This window comes from Thalassophryne amazonica, chromosome 11 (genome assembly GCF_902500255.1).
Source record: "Thalassophryne amazonica chromosome 11, fThaAma1.1, whole genome shotgun sequence".
NCBI lineage: Eukaryota > Metazoa > Chordata > Actinopteri > Batrachoidiformes > Batrachoididae > Thalassophryne > Thalassophryne amazonica.
The window spans coordinates 84,688,508-84,695,641 of record NC_047113.1 but is presented as its reverse complement, the minus strand read 5'-3'; the positions used below and the strand labels follow the sequence as shown (position 1 = coordinate 84,695,641).

At 37.8% G+C, this 7,134-nt stretch overlaps 1 long non-coding RNA gene across 1 annotated transcript; it reads right to left on the bottom strand.

Moving 5' to 3' along the window:
* Positions 1-3,115: 3,115 nt before the first annotated feature.
* LOC117520973 lies at positions 3,116-6,867 on the bottom strand. Its single transcript, XR_004563835.1, has 3 exons — positions 6,856-6,867; positions 3,716-3,722; positions 3,116-3,233 (listed from the first exon to the last, which is right to left on the bottom strand). It is a non-coding gene; the product is annotated as an uncharacterized LOC117520973 (long non-coding RNA).
* Between the last annotated feature and the right edge of the window lie 267 nt (positions 6,868-7,134).

Genomic DNA, 7,134 nt, shown 5'->3' with positions numbered 1-7,134 from the left:
ACAAAACTGTACAAATATCTACAGTGTACGTTAGAAATGATGCAAAACACTCCAGCTTCCATGAATATATTTTTCTCGCCTTTGCAGTTCCCACAGAGACAGCATTTTATCAGCAAAATTAGGGGCGATTAATTTAACATTGACATTTTTGTGATTTAATTTAATCTTTGGTGATCTGACTTTTACGACTTTTTACACAAGAGAATTCCAAAATGGCAGAACCGGTTATGTTAGCTAATCCTGTTCTTGAATATATGTATATCAAGTTCTGTTCTACCAAAGTACCATGTTCCAGAATCAGTTTTTATAAGTTTATATAGTACTGGAAGACAAAACTGAACTAAACAAATGCATCACATTCAAGCATTTTAACTGTTATAGGTCGTGTTTGAGCTAGCTAGCTAGTTAGCACACTCAATTAATCCAGCTTCATCCTGAAAACTGTCCCTGAAAAACAGAACAAAACAAAACTAAAAACATTATGATTCATGCAGCCAAATGTATTTTCATCTGTGAGTTTGAAGGACAGAGGATTCATTAAAAATTGAATTTTTTTTTCATAAAGGTTGTCCAAGATATCTATATCTAGCTAACTCGTCAGCTAGATTTAACACTGTGGGACTGATGTGTTGTACAAGGTTTGAAACGGAGCACTGAACAACCATTGATGGATCCATCCACACATTACCAGGGTAACATTCAATAAACTCACCTTGAAACTTTCATTTATTTGCAATTTTTAATACTTTTTCTTGAATGATTACATAGATCCTTGAGTGGATTAACAGAAATCAGAAGATCGAAGTCCAACCTTGACAATGCTGAAAAACAGGTAAATAGATTTTTGTTCAGAAAACCTTTTATCGTTCATAGAATTAGTAGTATGACATATTTCAATAAATATTTAGATATATACAGATACAGCAGAAATGGTACATTCTTTTTTTCCCTTCAAATTGCTCCACATTGTTTTGTACAAGCCAAAATATCTGCCATTGCATTTATATTCATGCAAAATATTGTTTTAATGAAAATTAAAATGATTCGCTGAACTTCTTTTTTTTAATATCCTGTTTTTGTGCACTTGTATTCTAAGCATCGTAATTTTTGCAAAAAATTAAAATGGTGCACTTTGGGCCAATACACATTAGAAGCAAATAAAGCAAAAAAAATTAAGGCCATTCCAACATGTGCAAAGAAAATAAATGATTAACAATGTTCCCTTCAGTTCACAGCAGTTACTGGATTTTTTTCCTTGTCCCGTTCCATCGGGACATCAGATTATACAAGTGAACCAAATAAAGCCCCCAAACTAGTAGAATCATTAATCGTCAGCAAATTAAACCATGCTACTATAAACTCAAGTTTTATTAAAGTCACAAAAACATCTTTGTTCAGTTTGTATGCATCACTTCGATCCAAAATGCAAAAGACTCACTTTATGAACACCCCTCCCCCAGTCACACTCGGATCTAAAATATTTAACACAACAGTGAGACGTGACAAATGTGTCTGACAAACGAGTACAAATCATGGAAAATGGCGATTGAATGCGTGATATGCTTATAGGTCACCATTTCTTCCATATGGCACAAGACAATAATTTCACTAAAAAAGGACGACTGCCACGGATGGAGAGGGGTGTTTATGAATGTCAACACGGTGTGACTATGGCACATGAAAGGAAACACTCTGAAGGCATTGGCTGTGTAAATGTGGTGTGTTCTTAAAATATTTGGACTTCCACACCAGAAGGTGGAGCCTGTGAGTCAGAAAGAGTAGCTGTGAGCCAATAAGATAAATATCATGTTAGACGATGAAAGTGTTAAACATTGGAAGCATCAAAAGATATACACAGAGGTGCTCCTGCATCGCCTTTTCACACTTGACCTTCATACTGGGTGCTACAAAGAGCATAAAATACACTGAAGTATACATATAGGCAAAAAAAAAAAAAAGCTAAATTAAATAGACTTCGACTCTGCCGAAACTGGAATTCTCCAGTTGGGAAGCGATTCAAACCCGACTATTATTTATAAACCATCAACTTTATGAAAACTCAAGGAGAGTTCTGACCAAAGTTCTACTTTTTGGGAACTAGCTCTCAATCTTAACCCGATAGGTCCATGATGACAACAGCCCCTTTGTGGCCTTTGCCCACCGATGTATGTGGTAGTACAAGGTCTAGTAAGTATTCCTTATCAGGCTTTCTGAGGCCCATTAGACTGGTGCTTGTCTCCAAACTCAACAGTATGAAACTAATGAGTCTTTGACTTCTCTTGGATAGGATGCTAGTCCATCACAGGTCACCACCAGGTAGGGCCATTAGCCATTTACACACTGGGTGAACTGGGACAATGCAGGTGAAGTGTCCAAGGTGAAGAGTCTTTAGGTCCACAGTTTAACAGAACCACCTGGTCTTTAAGGAGCTCATTCTGCGAGTCCTCTCATCGGCAATCGCCTTGTAGTGCCTAAGTGGACAGCAGTGCCACTGGATTGCTAGGATGTGAAGGTAAGCGGCTAACTGTAGAATCGCCCATCTTAAAAATGTTATATTTAGTGAGGTAAACTTGAGCACGTTTACCTCCAGAGAGATCCTCTCCAAAAGCAATTTACTGAAAGTGCTTTTAGCTTGGCCCGTCCAGTAACGTTACAGCCATTAGCCATGACGGTTTTTGCATTCTAAATCAATATTGCACAGATTCATTTAACTTTTGACCAAAGTTAAAAATATAAAGCCTACGGTGAAAAATCCCTTTGAATTCACAACCTATCCCTTAAGGATCCACTTTAATTCTTAAACACTTGTAATAATATTTTTGGAGGTTATCACTCAGTCAGGTGCTGAGTTACCTCCAAAGAGGAAAGTTTTCCTCAAATCTGACCATTGACCATGAAGTCAAGCATGCAAATTTAACATTGAATAAATAAAGTGTTTAAATGTGCAGGCAAAGATGTTGCTCACATTAAAAGTAAAAATAATTAATTAAACAAACAGAAAAAAAAAACACTGGGTGCAGACATCATAGTGTGCGTGATTTCTTCAGGGAGGAAAAAAAAAGATTTTCAATAGTTTTCCTCAGAAGACTCTACAGAACAAAATGCATAGTTTTTGAGAAAATGGTTCTATGGCACTTTCACATTACAGTTAACACACATTAATGTGAACAGAACAGTGTCCGTGTGGCGTAGCCCTTCACATTACTTTGACGCCACCAAATTAAGACAGAATACTGAGAAAACCATTAAATTGTTGGAAAATATTCACTCCCTTAAAACCAGACACGTTTGAAGCATGGCCTGTTGAATCAAATAAAACAAGAGATGCTGAAAAATGATGTTTCACATTAACATAATTTTTTCATACGTAGTCAATGAATGAATGAAACATCACTTAGATCCTCCGTCGTCGTTAGTAGAAGGCAGCGTCCACCAGTTAGTCTGGTTGTGCTGAAAACCAAGTTGGACTAAAATGATTTTACTTCAGTTTCACCACATAACGCTGTTGACATATTTGCCCATCTGTGTTTCGCTGAAGCATTAAAAGGTATAACCAGAAGGGGGCAGATTAGAGCAGAATCCTTTCTGTGTCTCTGCAGGTTTTTCTTTTTTTTTTAAATTTTTTGTGCTAGCGAAGTTGTCTGAACAAGGTTGGACCTGGTCAGAATTTTGTCCATATGATTACAACTTGTACTGGTTAGCGGGGGGGAACGACAAAAAACCTAAAATATATGGGTGGACAATTGCAACCAGTTGGACAGTAAAGCTAGTGCCACTACCTAATCATTTATTTTGGGAAGTTATGACATTTGTTGTGTTTATTCATTAGTAAAACTACTTAGATAGAGACCAAATCAATCAATCTATCTATCTATCTATCTATCTATCTATCTATCTATCTATCTATCTATCTATCTATCTATCTATCTATCTATCTATCTATCTATCTATCTATCTATCTACCTACCTACCTACCTACCTACCTACCTACCTACCTACCTACCTACCTACCTACCTACCTACCTACCTACCTATCTATCTATCTATCTATCTATCTATCTATCTATCTATCTATCTATCTATCTATCTATCTATCTATCTATCTATCTATCTATCTATCTATCTATCTATCTATCTATCTATCTATCTATCTATCTATCTATCTATCTATCTATCTATCGGAAGCAGTTGGATTTGACCTGGAATATAAATGGTTAGATTTTGGGGGTTGTTCTGCAGAAAAGGGGAGGAGCCAGAAAATTAGAAGCAACTTGTAGGGAAAAAAGTCTTAATATAACTGATTTGAAGGCTGTCAATTTTGGAGTTATTATGCCCAACAACACCCAAGTAGCTCCAGAAAACTGGGCTGTGCCACAGAATTGTGAAGACTTTTGCTTTTTTAATTACAGTGCAAGATTTTATTCTTTTATGTCTCAGCAGAGATGTGCAATTCACTTGAATTCAGTTCGTTTATATAGTGCCAAATCACAACGTAAGTCACCCAAGGGCACATCACAAGGGTGGGGTCGAATATCCCCCCCGAGCAATGCATATTTGCAAGAAAGGTGAAGAAAAACTCCCTCAGGCATTTTTTTAATTATAGGAAGAACCTAGAACCTAGAACCCTCTCAGAGGGGTGACCATCTGCTTTGACAAAAGGAAAAAAAAAAAAAAATCACTTTGTTCAGTACCGTTTTAAAATTTGGGGGCATTTTCATGATCTGCACAGTTACTTCCAAACGACCCAAAGGAACCACATGGACATGTTATTTACACAAAATGGAAAAAAATAAAAACATAAAAATAAAAAGAAACCACAAAAGATGTAGTAGATGAAGCAGTAGAGATAATTATTCAAAATATATGGTACTTCAGACCTTCAAGTACCACTGAGGCATGAATGTGCAAGAATCACTCAGATCCTGTTTAGAAGTGAGTGAAATTGTTCCTACTTTATTTCTGAGGTGTTTCCTTGAAAGCAACTCTGGAATGATGTAATAATCAGGAAAAGTGATGGTGGCATAATGTCTTAAAATCTCAGAAGAAAGGTCCAGAAGAAGTAAGTCCGATATAGGCCCTGAGGCCTGCTGCTGTCGGTGCCAATATTCAGATTCTGTAACGTAAAGCGGATGCAAGTCCACAACTCCACCTGGACGGGAAGCCAGTCTGACTCAGTTTACATCCCAGGCCAAAACCTCTATCCATTTTCATCCGGGTGGACTGAGAATGTGTCTTGTCCAAGGACACAGACAGGTAGTGTGACTGGTAATCAAACCCAGGTCTGTATATTGGTGGACTAACACTTTATTCCACTGACCTAGCTGCTCTGCGCTCTGAAGTGGTCAAAAATTATATTTAGTTTAATGTAAAAATATAGACTCCAACTCTGAATAAATCATCATCAATGTGCATTTAAAACTTATTAAGTAACAAACTACATTTTGTGCATAATTCATTTCGCTACTCGCGGTCAACACATAAGGTCCGGGTGAATTCACAGGTTGATTTGGCACACGTTTTACACCACAAACTCTCTCTGATGCATCTCCACATCTGGTGTATAGGTGGGATTTGAACTCCAGACATTCTTGCTGTGATGCAAGAACACTGACTGCTGCAAATGAAAGAATCATGTCATTTTGATGTCATTAACAAAAATTTGAAATGTTGATGTGTAATGAGTGAAACTATTCTGTAAATTACAGAGAATTAAATAAAAAATCACTTTGGGTTTTTTATGTTGTTGTTGAGTGTATGATGCAGCCCACTTGTGGGGCCTATGTGCTGATGACATTCATCATCACACCTTTTAATTTCCATCTTCGCAAGCAGATGAAAATGGATGGATGCTTTTTTCTATTCTGCTTGCTCCACTATGGTGGCCATGACAGTGCTGAAGGATTTTGTGAAACACCTCAATGGGTCACTAGTTTATGACAGCTCCTCTAAGTCTTCTGTGTTATTATGCATGAGCAGAATGTGATGAGAGCTGGGTTGTTGTGGCAACAACCAGCCATATCCACTTGTTCCTAAAGATGTTCCAGATACTAAATTGCTCTCCTGCATTCTTAGTTTACTACCAACCAAACTGACGTGTCCAGCAGAGAGCCGAACCATCTCAACGGACTCCTGCGAGGTTAAAGAAGCAGCCGTTCTACTCTGCACTCCTCCACTTACTCTCAACCTGGAGAGACATGGTTGGATGGAAATCACTCTTAGGGAAAAATGGGGTTAAAAATCTAAGCACATCTACATCTTCTGATCACTGCATAGAGCAGAATGGCAAAGCAACAAAACTATCAAAAATCCACGAAATGTGGCTGCGGTCAAGTATATATACGAAAAAATATCTAGTTATCCTACATGTGGACGATGACGTGGATGTTTTTTTTTTAAGTTTTCAGATATGACATGGCAATGGTTTAGAGTTATTTAAGGTTCAACAGATTTTAATTTACATGCAGCTCAGGACAGGGGTGAGCTAGGGGGCGGAGTCAAAGCAAGGACATTAAAGACTCCACAAGGATGTGGAATATGTGCTGTATGGGATCCGTTGACTCCGCGTCCAGCTGATGAAACCAAAGATCAATCAAATCATTTCAGGGATTTAAAAACTGAGAAGAACCTCAGAATGCTGCACAACCACTAACGACATGATTATTCAAACCAAAAACAACAAATGCAACAAGAATAATAAGTGAAAGACACATACAGAAACACGTAACCACAGATAAAGATTTTTCTTCTTTTTTTGTTCAGTCCAGTGATTTATGGCAGCGGCTGCAGCATCAGTGTCTCTGCACTTCAGAGTTCGGTGGCATTGCGAGGAAAAGCACTGACGACTGCTTGCAATACACATTTGAAGCAAATCTAGATATATAGGATGCACAATTCTTGCATCACTTTGTTAACTGGAAGCACCGATCCACCTTCCTTCCTTTTTTTTCCTCCTCAGGGTTAAAAAAAATCAAATCCTTGTTTCCAGACGCCCGCTTTTGGAAATCAGTCCTGAATTTTTTTCCTCTCCCCATTTACAACAGAGATGGGTATAATACACTGCTGCATGTGTCGTGCACTTCTTAACTGCATCCACCCTTCATGTTTTCGTAGAATAAATCTCTTTGCGCACACACA